This window comes from Bombyx mori, chromosome 11 (assembly GCF_030269925.1).
Source record: "Bombyx mori chromosome 11, ASM3026992v2".
NCBI lineage: Eukaryota > Metazoa > Arthropoda > Insecta > Lepidoptera > Bombycidae > Bombyx > Bombyx mori.
In genome coordinates this window covers 15990734-16006723 of record NC_085117.1, presented here as the reverse complement: position 1 = coordinate 16006723, position 15990 = coordinate 15990734, and the positions used below count along the sequence as shown (strand labels likewise).

At 35.4% G+C, this 15990-nt stretch overlaps 2 long non-coding RNA genes across 5 annotated transcripts in view; both read right to left on the bottom strand.

The window, feature by feature from the left end:
* The window catches only part of LOC101742035 (tyrosine-protein phosphatase Lar), a 448057-nt gene that overhangs the window by 384825 nt on the left and 47242 nt on the right, over window positions 1-15990 (bottom strand). The window lies entirely within an intron of this gene.
* On the bottom strand, window positions 54-3371 carry LOC134199738 (uncharacterized). Its single transcript, XR_009974356.1, has 2 exons — window positions 3035-3371; window positions 54-326 (listed from the first exon to the last, which is right to left on the bottom strand). It is a non-coding gene; the product is annotated as an uncharacterized LOC134199738 (long non-coding RNA).

Below are 15990 nucleotides of genomic sequence, written 5' to 3'. Positions count from 1 at the left end.
GAGTTTCAATGATATCCGAATCTTTCGCACTTTGTTTTGTAGAAATCAAGATATTTTTACTTTAAAAATTTTTTTATTACCTAACTAACTTTATATGATCACAGATGTACAGGACATATGATGGCTTATATTTTGAAAGTTATTTATTGTCACTATTGTTATAGTTTCATAGTTTTAAAGTAATAAATGTCGCTAAAGCAGTAGCAGTTTCAACCACTATTGTTATCAGTGACAGCGTGCCTCTATCCAGCTGCCGAGATATACATTTTCTGGTGATATTGTACAGAATACTACTCTCATTGCGATGACCGGACTGTCTGGAATTCCTTTAATAGAACGTTATAAATATTAGAAAACACTGCATTGCATTGCTATCTGTATCGTAGGAACACATCAATGCGATAAGCCGGTCTACTATAGCCAAAAAGTGATATATGTATGTATCCTTTTTCACTGGTGGTAGGACCTTTTGTGAGTCCGCACGAGTAGGTACCACCGCCCTGCCTATTTCTGCCGTGAAGCAGTAATGCGTTTCGGTTTGAAGGGTGGGCAGCCTTTGTAACTATACTGAGACCTTAGAACTTATCTTTTTTTTTTATTGCCCTTGTAGGCAGACGAGCATACGGCCCACCTGATGGTGAGTGGTTACCGTCGCCCATGGACTTCAGCAATGCCAGGGGCAGAGCCAAGCCGCTGCCTACCGTTATCTCAAGGTGGGTGGCGTATTTACGTTGTAGGTGTCTAAGGGCTGCAGTAACCACTTAACACCAGGTGGGCTGTGAGATCGTCCACCGATCTAAACTATAAAAAATAAAAAAATCCTACTAAAAACGATATCTTAAAGTATAACCGATATGGATCAGTATAATCATTTACAATAACCATCAAACGATATACAAGCATCAGAAGTACAGCTTATATTGTGATGGGGCTATTGTAATAATAAAAACGTTTATACTACAATTTTACATAATTTTATTATGTATTTAACGTAATCATTTTAGTTACGGGGGCAGAACGCAAATATGATTCCGTAAACGGTAGTCTAATAAATTTTTATATCCAATAATGCACCATTTCTTTCGTTGCCGCACGATATTAAGGTCCCATTAATATATTTTAAAATACTAGTAGGCATTTCCTGAAATAACACCGAAGCCCGACTCGGCTTGAATTATAATTTTAAATCAACTGCTTAGGGAGTCGGTTCGCATCGTTTATGCATTTAATATGAGTATCTCCGCACGCTATGAGTTTCCGCATTCAGATGCGAGTTGTTGGGAGGGCCGTTGATTCGCTCAAAAATATTCAAATAACGCTCTAAGTTTAATGACTGATCAACATCAAACGTGGCTTCAGTGTCACGTACTCAATTAAGCATTTTTTTTTATTATTGCTTAGATTTAGAAACTAAAAGTTGCGTGAAGTTCATTCTACGGTGAAACTGTGAAATATCAATAACACTCATGTCGACTCCTATTCCACAGAACAATGACGTCACAGTTCTGCACACAAGCATGAGATTGTATTTAAATGTCACAAACACCCACAGACACACGGGTCGCGTTTCCGATCTGGTGGTAGATTCTGTGAAGCACGGCTCTTGCTAGGGTTCATGTTAGCAACGTCGTCAGGTTTGAGCCCCGTGAGCTAACCTACATGTTAGGGCGAAGCTGAAATAGCCTCTCAAGGCTATCAGCATAGGTAGGAAAAAAGTCACAAAAATAAACGAAAAATTGCAGCATCAAAGATATCTACTAGTACAAGTAGTAAGTAGAAGTTTTAGACTCCAGTCGTAGTTATTATTAGTCCTATTAAGGGCAGAGCAAGTTTACGCCCCAATACCTAGATTACCCAATAACTAATTCATTTACTATAAAGAATTAGTAATAAAATTAACTAATATCTAACTTAAGTTACATGGTTAACAAAAACAATGATTAGAGACATTTTGAAATAAGCGCTTCTTATATTAATTATGAACATAGAGTATTTCATACGTTATCACGCTTCGATGGTCTCTAACGGTAAAACCAATTCTGTCACTTTTACAGTCAAATTCCGTAAGCAAAACCCCTAATTTTATTCGTGAAAATGTTGATTGTTTAAAAATCTCGCGTCCCCGTATGTCACAACATTTGATTAATTACACTTTATGTGCTAAAAGGTCATTCATCACAATTTATGCTTTTAAACATTCCAAGCTTGAGGTTTGAGAATTACGTACGTGACCTGAAATGTGTTCACCAATTTCTAAATAGAACTTTATTACAGGCTTTAAAATTTACTGGTAATTTGATAGCCTATACCTATATTTGGTACCTATTATTAACATGTAGATCCGTGCTCGCCTACTTCCAAGAGCAATATAAAAAGATAGGAAATAAATTTCATATTTTTTTATTTTTTAAATAAAGGTCTAAATGGCCGAAGCGGCGGTTACCGGAGCTACATACATTGTGAATGTTGCCGTTCGCTTGAGACATGAGTTCGAAATTTCAAATGTATTAAGAAGTTTGACGTCTTTAATCGTAACGGATATATTATTTTGTAGGAAAAAATGGCAACACAGTTGGTGGTACCTTTTTTTATCCTACCTAAGCTGATAGCTTTGAGAGGCTATTTCAGCGTAACCTTAACCAGTAGGCGAGCTCACGGGGCTCAAACCTGACGACGTTGCTAACACGAACCCTAGCAAGAGCCGTGCTTCGCAGAATCTACCACCGGATTGGAAAAGCGACTCATTGAGAAGATCCGGCGAGAAACTCAGTGGGCTATGTCTGTGGGTTAATTTACTCGTCGAACCCTTGTTCCGGTGGTGGTACCGTTAAAGAAGTACCAAATCGATTAAAAATCACAGTGGAATTAAGACGATTCGATTTTATTATTTTCTTTGTATTTCCTAACATATTATAAAAGTACTTTTAAAAGTAATTAAAATAGAATTAGTCCCAGACTAAATTTAAAAAAAGACTAGTTCAGATGACAGAGACACATTTTGATATTTAAATAACATTTAAATCAATATACCTACGTGTTTTTAATTTCACTAATATTTTTCTTGTTAGAATCGCGATAAAGTCATAATTCACTTGCTGCAATAAAATTATCGATACATAGCTAAAGGGCAACATTTTTTAAAGTTGTATTTGAGGTGAAATAACAATATTATTCACAAGATTTACCTATAGTTAAAATATTCAGAGTAAAATTTGATGTTTATGTTTTGGCGCGCTTTCTGTGTCTACCACAGACTATAATGCTGTGTGTAGTGAACGCTACTGTGTGTGTGACTGTAGTCTGCACCTAGATTCCGCCACATGACTTATGAAATTGAAGCAGCTGTAATAAATTAAATTGAAACGAAAATTCTATTATAAAATACTCCATTACTATTTTATTAAATACTAGAAGATGAACTCAAATCCGTCATTAGAAATTGTTTTTTAAAGATTTTTTGGAATGGAATCATTTACAGAAATAATCAGCCATTTATATGCTTTTTTAGTTTATTGTACTTTATATGTCGAAAAGTTCGAGAAAACGGTTCTGCCACCGCAGATTATAAACATTGGTTCAGCTATTATAATTAAGGAAATATTAATAATGGTAATTTATAGAGTGCATATAGTCTATACTTAGACAATGTAAATTTCATGACTTTTTGGCGGGAACGCGAGGAGTGAAGTTGTGTGATTTGTTTTATTTTATCTATTTAGTGTTTCTTCGGGTTTAAATGTGTAATAATCGAGGTTTATTAACTGTTTAATATCTGTGAAAATGCACAAATGTGGGAAAATGAAACCAAGCCGCTGGACGTAACTTCTCGGGATCCTCCAAAAAGTCCACTGAAAAAATCTTAGTAAGTGACCACCATTTTACTGAGATTATATTTCATCCCATTTCATTTCATTTAATTTCACCCAGTTGATTAATTTTTCAAATTAATCATCTTCATTTCATTTCACTCCATAATATCATATTTCATAAAAAATATGAATATAAATTAAAATAAGACATGACTTTAAGGTCTCAGTTACCAGGTCATAAAATCCCTTAAAAAAAATGTAAATTTCATAGATTATAAGTAATGTAACAACATTTATGTTCAAAAATGTACGCTATGTACCATTATTAATAGTACATAGTATATTATATAATATTAAAACTCAATATCATAAAAAACTCTGATCACCATATTATCTGCTTCTTTGAAAGGACACAACGTCGTCAATTATTAATAGCAGCGAACAATTAATCGAAGGATAAGTACATAACCATTACACTAATTAATTTGGTCGACGCAGAGTGACCGAGTCGGGCACTTGTCAAATCGACTGACATTAATATATTGGGTTTTAACAAGCAGTTTTTATCAGTTGCTGGGATATACAAGCGTTCTTTTTTTTGTCCTTTTTATAAAATTAAGTCGGTGTATTGACTTCTTGATATTACTTAGACTGATTGCTTCTTATAATTTTATTGTTTTTTTTTTGTTTTTGTTTGTTTAAACGATGTTCATCATAGTAAAAGTGTTACATTGACACTGCAAACAATTTTCAATTGATTACGTGTGCTGCTGATATTAAATAGTATTTCTATCATATCTATCATTTTAATGATAGAGTTGTTTATTTTTTAACATTTGATTGTTGGCATTACTATGCGTATAATAGATATAGTGGTACTTAAAAAAGCAACCCAGGAACTGCTTACGGCATTGAGAAACATAAATCACTCTTTCTCTTTCTTCTGAAAGGATTTCGTTTCTCAAATGGAGTACTTGAGTACTAAAACACAGGTTTGGGATTCGTCTCAAACTAATAATTTATAACGATGAGAATGGCATACCGAACCTTCAGTATTTTGAGTCAATCTCAAAATACTTAATTTCTGATATTCAATGAATAATCGATTTTTTATCATTCGCATGTTGTATCAAAATCGATTAATCGAAACGAATATTAATAGAGATTAATATTGGAACTGATGTTTATTACAACATTACTTACTATTCTTGTACTAGCACAGAATTATTTATACTTAACGCATTCTATCTCAAAATACTTAATTTCTGATATTCAACGAATAATCGATTTTTCATAATTCGCATTTAATATCAAAATCGATTAACCGAAACGAATATTAATGGAGATTAATAGTGGAACTGATGTTTATTACAACATTACTTACTATTCTTGTAATAGCACAGAATTATTTATACTTAATGCATTCTATCTCAAAATACTGAATTTTTGATATTCAACGAATAATCGATTTTTCATAATTCGCATGTAATATCAAAATCAATTAATCGAAACGAATATTAATAGAGATTAATAGTGGAACTGATGTTTATTACAACATTACTTACTATTCTTGTACTAGCACAGAATTATTTATACTTAACGCATTCTATCTCAAAATACTTAATTTCTGATATCCAACGAATAATCGATATTTCATAATTCGCATGTAACATCAAAATCGATAAATCGAAACGAATATTAATAGAGATTAATAGTGGAACTGATGTTTATTACATCATTACTTACTATTCTTGTACTAGCACAGGATTATTTATAGTTAATGCATTCATGATATGTGTATAAATTGACATATAATTCGTTCGTAACGTACATACATACCTCTTGAGTTATCCACTTAATGTCAATTACGTATATGAATGTCACACAACGACGCCTACACGTCCCCTAAGAGCGAGACCGTGCTAGTAAATTGTGGATTAAGTGTATATAATTATTTATCTAATAACCAAAGCAGCAGTATTTTGATATTTATGAAATGTTTCTTTGTTTTTTTTTTAATAGCACAAAGACGTCGACTGGAGTTGAGCAAATTCTCAACCTCATTCATTTTCTTTTAAGCAACCATCATTTTATTTGAATAAAAAAGAGGCCTTAATTAAAGCTAACAATACAATTGAAGCGCGGAAATCAATTAATCGGATATTATTTTCGTTTGTCAAGGAAACCGAGTTTCAGCAAAAAAAACATTTTAGAGCAGTTTCGCCTTTCCAATTAAAGACTGCGGAGATTTGCGTTTTCAGCAGAAAAACGAGCCGAGGGACAGCCCGTTGACTTCTCTAAATTGATGCCCCGTTACTGTCTTTAACAGCGAAAAACACTTTGATATCTATGTTACTTAATAATTTTAGAAAATTTAAATGTACTCCTGCATTTAAGCAAAGGACTTTTTTGTCAATCTAGTTATCATGAACAGATATATGACTTCGTGAATGCAAATGACACGAATCGTTATATACTTTTATGTATAATTGTTATACCACCTGACCTGTATACACCTACTTTTTTGCTTTAATTGGCTGATGAGATACCTCCGATAGAAAGTAGCCACCTCTGCATATGACACATATCGTAAAATAATTTTATATTCGAAGGAAGACATACACGTCGTAGGTCTACATGACATCGGAATATCGTAGTGGGAGTTCTATGCAGAGCTCCAGCGCACCAGTATCTAACTGTCTTATGATAATTAACGAATAATCGTTTCATTCAAGGTTTTCACTCGCAACAATCGACTTGTAACTAAAAGTAATTTTCATATCCGGGTCAAATTCGAAAGACGTGAGGTTTCTATATGATACATGTCACAATCTCGTACCATACCGTTACGAATCGCAAGTCGCAGCAAGATATTTTTGAATGAATACGGTGAAATAACAACGTAACGAAAGTATAATTAAAAACGTTGAAAATACACTATGAACTAGAATTATAATATCGAATTGAACCACATAACTTTATCTTATCTTACGTTTTGTCTATGATTTAGATTTCATAGATAATATAAGCGGTCTAATACCAAAGTGTCAATACTCTGTAGCAGCGTGACATTCCGAAGGTTAGTTTAAGTTTGAAAAAATCGATCACTGAAAGAAATATATTGATTTGAAAGAAATAATATTATTCTAACAACTTGATTTATCAACATATTATTATTATAAATTAACGTTCTATAACTATTTCGAATTCTCAAACAAAAAAACAACATCGCAGAGGTACAAACCCGTAACGGCAGAGTTCAAATTCAAATTCAAAATCATTTATTTCAACTTAGATGTCAGTATGACACACTTGTTGAATGTCAAAATACAAATAACAATGTTAACTCTACCACCGGTTCCAAAAAAAGCCACAGTCCTGAGAAGAACCGGCGAAACAAACTCAGCGGGCTTTTTTTTTTGTTTTTTCTCAAATATTTTCTTTTTTTTAAATAAATAGAAATATTCACAATAAAAGAAAAAACAAGTCAAAAAAATACAATTAAAAATAATAATAATAATAATGAAAAATGAAAAATGAAAAGGCCAGGAGCGAGCGCCTCATTCCCACGTAGTGCCATCTAGTAAATAATCCTTAACTTTATAATATGCCTTGTTGCACAAACGTTCCTTAACAGTTTTCTTAAATCTATGAACAGGTAGTAGTTGAACGTTTAGTGGGATCTTGTTGAAAAGCTGTACACCCAGCCCCCTAAAAGAGTTGCTTATTTTCTTAATTCGAGCCGCCGGCAACGCAAGCCTATGTTTGTTCCTAGTGTTCACATTGTGCAAATCGCAGACTCTGGGGAATTCTTCAATGTTTTTACGCACGTACAATAAATTTTCAAAAATGTATTGGGACGCTAAAGTTAGAATTTTGATTTCCTTAAACTTGTCCCTCAAGGATTCCCTCGGGTGCATATTATAAATAGCACGAATAGCCCTCTTCTGCAGGATGAAAATCGTTTCGACATCGGCAGCATTGCCCCATAGCAAAATGCCATAGGACATAACACTATGAAAATAACTAAAATAAACCAAGCGTGCCGTATCTTCATTAATATACATTCGTATTTTTTTTACCGCAAACGCTGCAGAACTAAGCCTACTCGCTAACTTGCATATGTGAGGACCCCACTGCAGCTTGGAATCAACTGTTATACCAAGAAAAACTGTCGAATCCACAAGCTCCAGTGTCTCTCCACTTACAGTAATATTAGTGTCAACTTGTCTAACATTGGGTGTGGTAAATTTTATACATTTTGTTTTTTTGTTATTTAATAACAGATTATTAACACTAAAGGGGTCCTAAATTCGATTTCAAATGTCAAATTAATTTTCGGAGCAGTACGGTACTGTATTGGCTTTTCAAGCTTTGGACGCGTTTTCGACGAACGTAACAATTAATGTCATCGGTTCACAGGTTCGTCGACGAAGCTATCTATCTTTCAAATCGTATTAACCAAAGCGGAGCACGCAGAATTAACCCAAAACAACTGCTGCTAAAATAAAATGAGGGATTTTTAGATGAGTTATACTCTCGTAAATCACGGACGACGCGTAAAAAAATTAATTACAAATGTGCATTAACTTTATTGGTCAGGTCGATATAGAACGAGCCATCTTTTTACTCTTTTTTTGACAAATACAATATATATATTTTTTTTTCTTAAAATACAATGATTATTTAAATATCAAAAATCGATTTCGGTCCGTAAAAATGTCGTGTTGAATATTGATAAACCCTACGAAAAGGCAATTTATGAGAAAACGTGATCACCCCGACACCATCGGATCCTACACAAGCAAGTCGTCGTGGATTAGACGTCCGGTGCATTCGTATCGAGCGATGCACTGGTGTTCGAATCTCGCTGGCGGGTACCAATTTTTCTAATGAAATACGTAATCAACAAATGTTCACGATTGACTTCCACGGTGAAGGAATAACATCGTGCAATAAAAAACAAAAACCCGCAAAATTATAATTGGCGTAATTACTGGTGGTAGGACCTCTTGTGAGTCCGCACGGGTAGGTACCACCGCCTCGCCTATTTCTGCCGTGAAGCAGTAATGCGTTTCGGTTTGAAGGGTCAGGCAGCCGTTGTGACTAATACTGAGACCTTAGAACTATATCTCAAGGTGTATGGCGCATTTACGTTGTAGATGTCTATGGGCTCCAGTAACCACTTAACACCAGGTGGGCTGTGAGCTCGTCCACACATCTAAGCAATAAAAATAAAAAAATAAAAAATTTCAGTGGGTACCTAATTCCATCATAATTTCTCAGATTAAGCCAATACAGGGATGCACACAATCTATTAACATAACTTTTCTAACTCAAGTATCTGCTTTACCATTGTTTCAAAGTGTATTTTATTTGCATACACTATAAATCGTAGCTGCTCAACAATAACATCGAAGCGGACGGATATCTAGAAATCCAATATTTTCCGTCAATCTGATACGAAACGACAATACCGAAAACTTCATTTGCTTGCACAACAGAACACAATGCACACAAGATTCAAAAGCCAACGGTTCTATCATCCATCTCGTGGCGCGACTGCGGCATAAATCCGTGAGGTGATGCCGGCATCGGAAATTGGGAATATCCGGATGGTCGGGACACCTCTACAGGAGTATTTGTCAACAGCGTCCCCTGACGGAATTATTCCCGTACCGTCGGACTCTAACGACATTAATTCTCAATATTAATCTGATTTTGGATGAAAGCAAATATTGTGAATTTGTAAATTAAAAAGGTTCGCTGCCAAGGTTTGTATTGTATATTTATATAGTGTATAAGTAGGTTCTTTTAAGTTTTTCATTTAGAATTGCCAATTGCCAATTGGCCCGACCATCTATTTTTTAGGTTAGCAAAAATAATGAAATAGCTTCAGCTTGTTGTTATATAATCGCACACTGAGGTTCGGTGTACATATTTTCGAAAACAATTCTGCCTCTTGTTTTATCTACGAAGAACCAACAAATAAAAAAAAATTCAACCTATTTTTTTTTTCTAAAATCGAATCTTTCAATTCAATGGCAAAATAATGAAATTGTCTAGTAAAACTTAAAAAAAAATAATGTTTCACAGCGCTATGGTTTTAGTTAAATATGTCTTTGTTGGATTTCCCAAAACTTTGATCATTTATCGAAACGAGTATCATATCACGACATCCTTAAATATAATAGTAAAATGTCCGAGATTTTGAGAAACGAGGCCCAACGAAAGGTCGCCTGCACCGGACATCGCGATCGCCAGATTAACCGGCCGCTGTCTTTTGTTAATTAATCATAACGTGATTTATTACGACGGGGCGTGTTACTATTGTCTTGTCGCAAAAAAAACCAAAGGCGCGTTCCGAACTCAACTCGCACACATTTTATGATTCTCATCGCCAGAGATGTTCCAGAATTTTTACACTATTATTAGTGTTGTCCTGATTTATCGACAACAGCTAATTAGAGTATTAGTCAAGTCATTTGAATTAGTAATATCAAGAGTACCACAATATTGTTTTTTATCGCTGCCTATTCGCCGATAGGCTAAGGGGCTATTTCAACTACGTCCGGATGGACAATATTGCGTGAGAACAGGTTTGTATGATTTCTCGTTTTAAAGCAAATTGTATGCCCTCATCTGCGAATACCACCTCCCTGCTAATTTACTTCCCTAAGCAGTCAATATTTTCTGTTTTTGTCGAATGGGATACGTTGTACTATAATTGAGACTACGACCTCATATTTCAATAGGTCACTTAACACCAAGTTGGCTCCAACCATTTATATTTATCTTAGGCCTTACAGGCCAGAGTGGGCTTTAGCCTGGTGCAGTATGTTCCTCCAGACTGCTCTGTTCAGGGCTTTTTCCTTCCAGTTCCTGACACCGATAACTTTGAGGTCGTGCTCTACGCCATCTAAACATCAGTCCAACCATCACAATAGTAAAATGTGATTAATGATGGAAAATGATTCTTTTTTTTTAAATTGCCGTATAGGCAGACGAGTATACGTCCCACCTGATGAGTGGTTACTGCTCATAGACGGCAGCAATGCCAGGGACAGAGCCAAGCCGCTGCCTACCTTTGAAAACCTACCGTTTCATTGTTTTGAGATTCTAAAAACAATTAACTTTAACAAGAGTTGAGAATGGTCGAAAATAGATTTAATATAGCATTAGTTTACATGTCGAAACTGTTTCATTCCGGCGTATAAAGCGGGCAGCACATGCGACCGACTTGATGTTTTGCGGCTGCGTCGACCGCAACGGAGGCCCGGCTCGGATCCGGCCCGCCCATTCCTAATAAAGTTTTTGCCGTCTGTCTGTTGAATGCTGCCATTTACTGTGTTTAGGTTGCAGCCGAGATAAGCTGGATTATGTGAATTTCAATTGTGCATCTAAGCTAATTTACCGTTAAATGTTTTATAAAGCTGTTTTTACTGATAATGAAACTCAACTGAGATGCTTTTACTGGTGGTAGAATCTCTTGTGAGTGCGCACGGGTAGGTACCCATCACCCCGCCTGTTTTTCCAGTGAAGCAGTAATACGTTTCGGCTTGAAGTGTGGGGCAGCCGTTGTAACTATACTGAGATCTTAGAACTCATATCTCAAGGTGGGTTGCGGCATTTACGTTGTAGATGTCTATGGGCTCCAGTAACCAATTAACACCAGGTGGGCTGTGAGCTCTTCCATTCATCTAAGCAATAAATAAAAAAAGAACGGCCTTTGGACCTTTTAGAGTGACCTAAGCATAGATATTTGAGGTTGGGTCACCTTAGAGCTTGACTTATTCGTTCGTTTGTTCTTGACGTGACGCTGTCAAATTACTGAGCATATGCGTGTTTGTTTGCGCGTGCCTTTATACCACGTAATGTACAGTGAAACGAAAAATAATATGTAAATTCGAGTGATTAGGGATGATAGTCGAATTGTTGAATCAGTTTTATGGTGACTGACCGCAATTGAGCTGTATTTTGTTTGTCTGTTTGGTAAAGACTTTATTCTTACCTTAATATATTATGATAAGCAATTCAATATCTACTGGTGGTAGGGAGTCATGTGAGTCTGCACGGGTAGGTACCACCCCGCCTCTTTCTGCTGTGAAGCAGTAATGCGTTTTGAAGAATGGAGCAGCCGTTGTATGATAAAAAGTTGAGACTTAGAACTATGTCTCAATGTGGCGGCATTTAAGTTGTTGATGTCTTTGGCTCCGGTGACCCATTTAACACCAGATGAACCGTGAGCTCGTCCAGCCACCTGAGCATTTTTTTTATTATTAAGAAATTAAGTCTAAAAGTATTAGATATTATAAGTTTTCATTGATTACAAAGCATAGTCTGGAGCACAGAAATAACACAGTATGAAGTGCAAAGATCACTAAACTTTCAAAAAAGGCTACCTAACTTTTTATCCCGTTTCTAATCCAAGACAAGGTTATAGAAATTCCTATACTAAAACAAATTTATTTTGCTTCTTGAATTGTCTGAATCATACATTCATTACTTCTATCATTAAGTAGCGAAAACGGGTTACATTTAAAACTAAACTTCAATATTACGAGAGCAAAATTATGTGAGGGGCGCTCAGTTCATTACGTGCCTAATTACATTTGTTTTTACGTTACACTCGATCAGGTCCAACGCAAATCGATCGTAAAACAGATTAGAGAGTTTGAGGGAGGCCCCTTCACATCGCGTCAAAAATTAATTAAGTCCATCACGGGCGAACGTAGGTGGAACTGCCTTTCGGCCGTTAACACATTATCAGCTGGGGGAGCCGGATTACATAATATATAAATAATATGTATTATATATCAGGGGGTTACAGTATTTAATATAATGTGTAGGACCCGACTTCAAAAACAAAAACTATCAGATTTGAAGAAGAAGCTTTTGAGATTTTAGTCTGGCAACACGGTCTTTAAAATATAATACTTTACTTAATTTTAATATTGTAAATGTACTAAATACACGGTCATATGGAAGAAAATCTCGTATTAATCATTAGCATGTACATTCCCTCAAGATCCGTCACAAAAGCCTTTAGAAAACCTTTAGATCTTAAGCATTTCTAACTTAACCAACTAAGTATTTTTGATTCACATGAAAAAAATAAATTTAGAACATTGTTGTTTCTCGCGATCAAATTTTCCATGGGCATCAGTATTATATTTTCATTGTATTTCAACTAGAAAACTTTGAATAGAACTAATCGAACTTCTAACAGTTTGGTACAGTTTTGACTTTGAGACATTTTATTTTATTTTAGGTTAACATTTGAAACATTGACAATGAAATACACAATTGACTTTGGGAACTTATTGAATTTAATTCCTATAATTTCTTTACATAAAAAATAAGAAGGCAAATTTTAGATCATAATAACAATATTTTTCAAGCGACTGTTCTACTATCGCCGGGAAAACGGGGTAGTGGCCTGTTTTTAAGTTTGATGCAAGAAGAAGAAGAAAATCTTCATTCGCACAGAAATATAGTTTACAAGATATTATGGATATAGGATATAGTTTCATATATTTCGCCTGTTTAGGCATGCGAAAATTTAACTTATTTTTTGTACATTCTATCACTTCTTATTCAAAGTCGCAAGGAAGTTAGTTAATTATGTAAATTGCGGCCTGTACTCTGAAATATGGTCTGGATTCACTCAGCCAGTCGTACTCCGGATGAAACCCGTCCCGGACTGACTTATGGCTCGCTCGACATACTTGCGCGTTCACGAATCATATTCAAATTAGACCGGTTGTTCTAAAACGCATTTGTTGAGACTAAAGCCTTTTCAATTAGGACTCTTTTGATGATGGACTCGCTCTTCTATCTGATTAACTCTTGAAATACTGCTTTGACTTATTAATCTAAATAAAAATTTATCAAAGACATAGCTGAATTGTCTAAATCAGTGATTCCCAAAGTGGTCTATATCGACCCCTAGGGGTCTATGACAACCTGCAAGGGGTCTACGTCAGCGAAAAAAAATTTGGGGTTCCACGATGGTGGATCTCAACACATACACTGATAGTACCAATTTACTTACATCATACTATCTTATAATATCAAGACATCATTAGCCGAGGAGATTTAAGATTAACCCTTACAAAATTGACGCCAAATGTTGATAATTTATTATTAAAGAATCAGATTCATCCTTCTCACTAAATATATTGACTTATTGCTTATGTTATTTTATTTATAGTTTATTTTATGTTACGTATATTTTACATAGCAGGTACAAAATTTTATTTTGAGTACTTTTAATTTAAATTCAATTAATAAATGTATAAATTAACATGTGTTTTTACTTTAAGTTTTTAACAATAAACTTTACTACAGTTACAAATTTACAGGAAATCAATATCAGATAAGTAGGGGGTCTACCCAACACGGAAAAACATGGCAAGGAGTCTACGACACAAAAAAGTTTGGGGAACTCTGGTCTCAATCATGAACCACGTGTTTAATTTGTTGTTCCCATAGATTTAATTGTGAAATAAGTAGATAGATTAAGTTCGTCAAAGCGCGTCAAAGATTAAGTGTGTTAACACGTAGCTCTTATCTACAAAAAGAATGGAGGGCGCCTAAAGACTCGAACGTAACGATAGAGCCAACTCCCGCAAGTAATCGTCGGATGCGTTGCGATTCCGAGCGAATGTGCCCGATCCCTAACAACACTCGGCCGGACGTACAAATACGCAATAAATCCGCTAACTTTTAGCAAGCAATTTCCTTTGGTTTACGGGAGCAAGATTCATGACACCTCCCCCCTTACCGGGCCGCGTTGCAGGCACGAAGCGACGTACCAGTTTTAAACTATAAACGCTTTTAAATCGTTTCACTGATTGAATCGTTTATTTCAAAGTGGTAGAAGCATACTGAGGGGAAATTCTTATCGTTCGATTTTTAATTACTCTCCAATTAATTAAAGTTGCAAAGTAAAGTTTTTATGAAGTATGCGCTGTATTATTTACTGCAAAAAAATTGCTACTTAATTAAGCCATCGATTCGCGGACGAATTACCATGATGGTATTTAGTCGGCAGCTTTGTAAGCTCACAACGCACATTCTCTTTCTCTGAGAAATTGTTAGAGATGATCCCATCATCTCGTTTTTACCATCGCACCGCCCTCCACCGGAGTAAAGTTCATCCACACTACCTGGAGCCACTGCGTTCATTCACAGTGTGTATCCAGAGATCTTTTTTGCCACGTACCATCCGGATTTGGAATTAGCTCCCCTCCACGGTGTTTCCTGAGTGCTATGAGGAGGCTTCAAACGAGCTTGTGGAGAGTACTTAGCGGTAGGCAGCAGCTTGACTCTGCCCCTGGCATTGCTGCTGAAGTTCATGGGCGACGGTAACCATTCACTACAAGGTGGATAGTATGCTCGTCTACCTACTAGGGCTATAAAAAAAATCCTGAGAGCCTTTAGTTATTGGTTCTATCGTTACATTACTGAAAAAGCTTTTGATTACGAATTAACTTTTTGAGATTATACCTGTTAAAGGATTTGAATATCGGCATAGTTTTATCACTCCATACGAATATCAGGTTTTTCTCGTCAACTGGCATAAGATTCGTGCAATTTTATGGTCGGGCGACGATATTCATGTAATTGTTCGTCCACACACGGTTCTTGGAGCTTGTTTGTTCATCACACACAACGTAGCAAAATAAAATAGAACAATAATTTACTATGCATTTCAACTAGGCCTAACTAACAAAAGGAACGCTACACGTTATACTGTATACCCACACACATCTCAGGGGTCTCTGATGAAACGCCTCATGTGTTATTCTCAAACCATCTCCCTCAAACAGTTAGTTAGCTTTGTGTTCGTTTGAGAGCTGAATTCGTTAGTGTGGACTTGGTATTTATTGCTTAATCCATGTTTTCAATGTAAGCGATCTAAGTTATATTAATTTACTTAATTTTTCTCTATGGTATTGTTTATTGTCTGCGCTATAGACAAAAAAAATAGACTCTATAGAATCAGCAGATGAACTTATTTCATCTTTTTGCAATTCTTAAGGTTTAATGATTACAATATTGTCGGACTCTGATTAAAAATTTACTTCGGTGACAATTCCACCATTCCATGATATAAGTATAAAACACGATTTATATACAGTATTACATATAGTACCCAGCTCGTTTAAGGTAATAA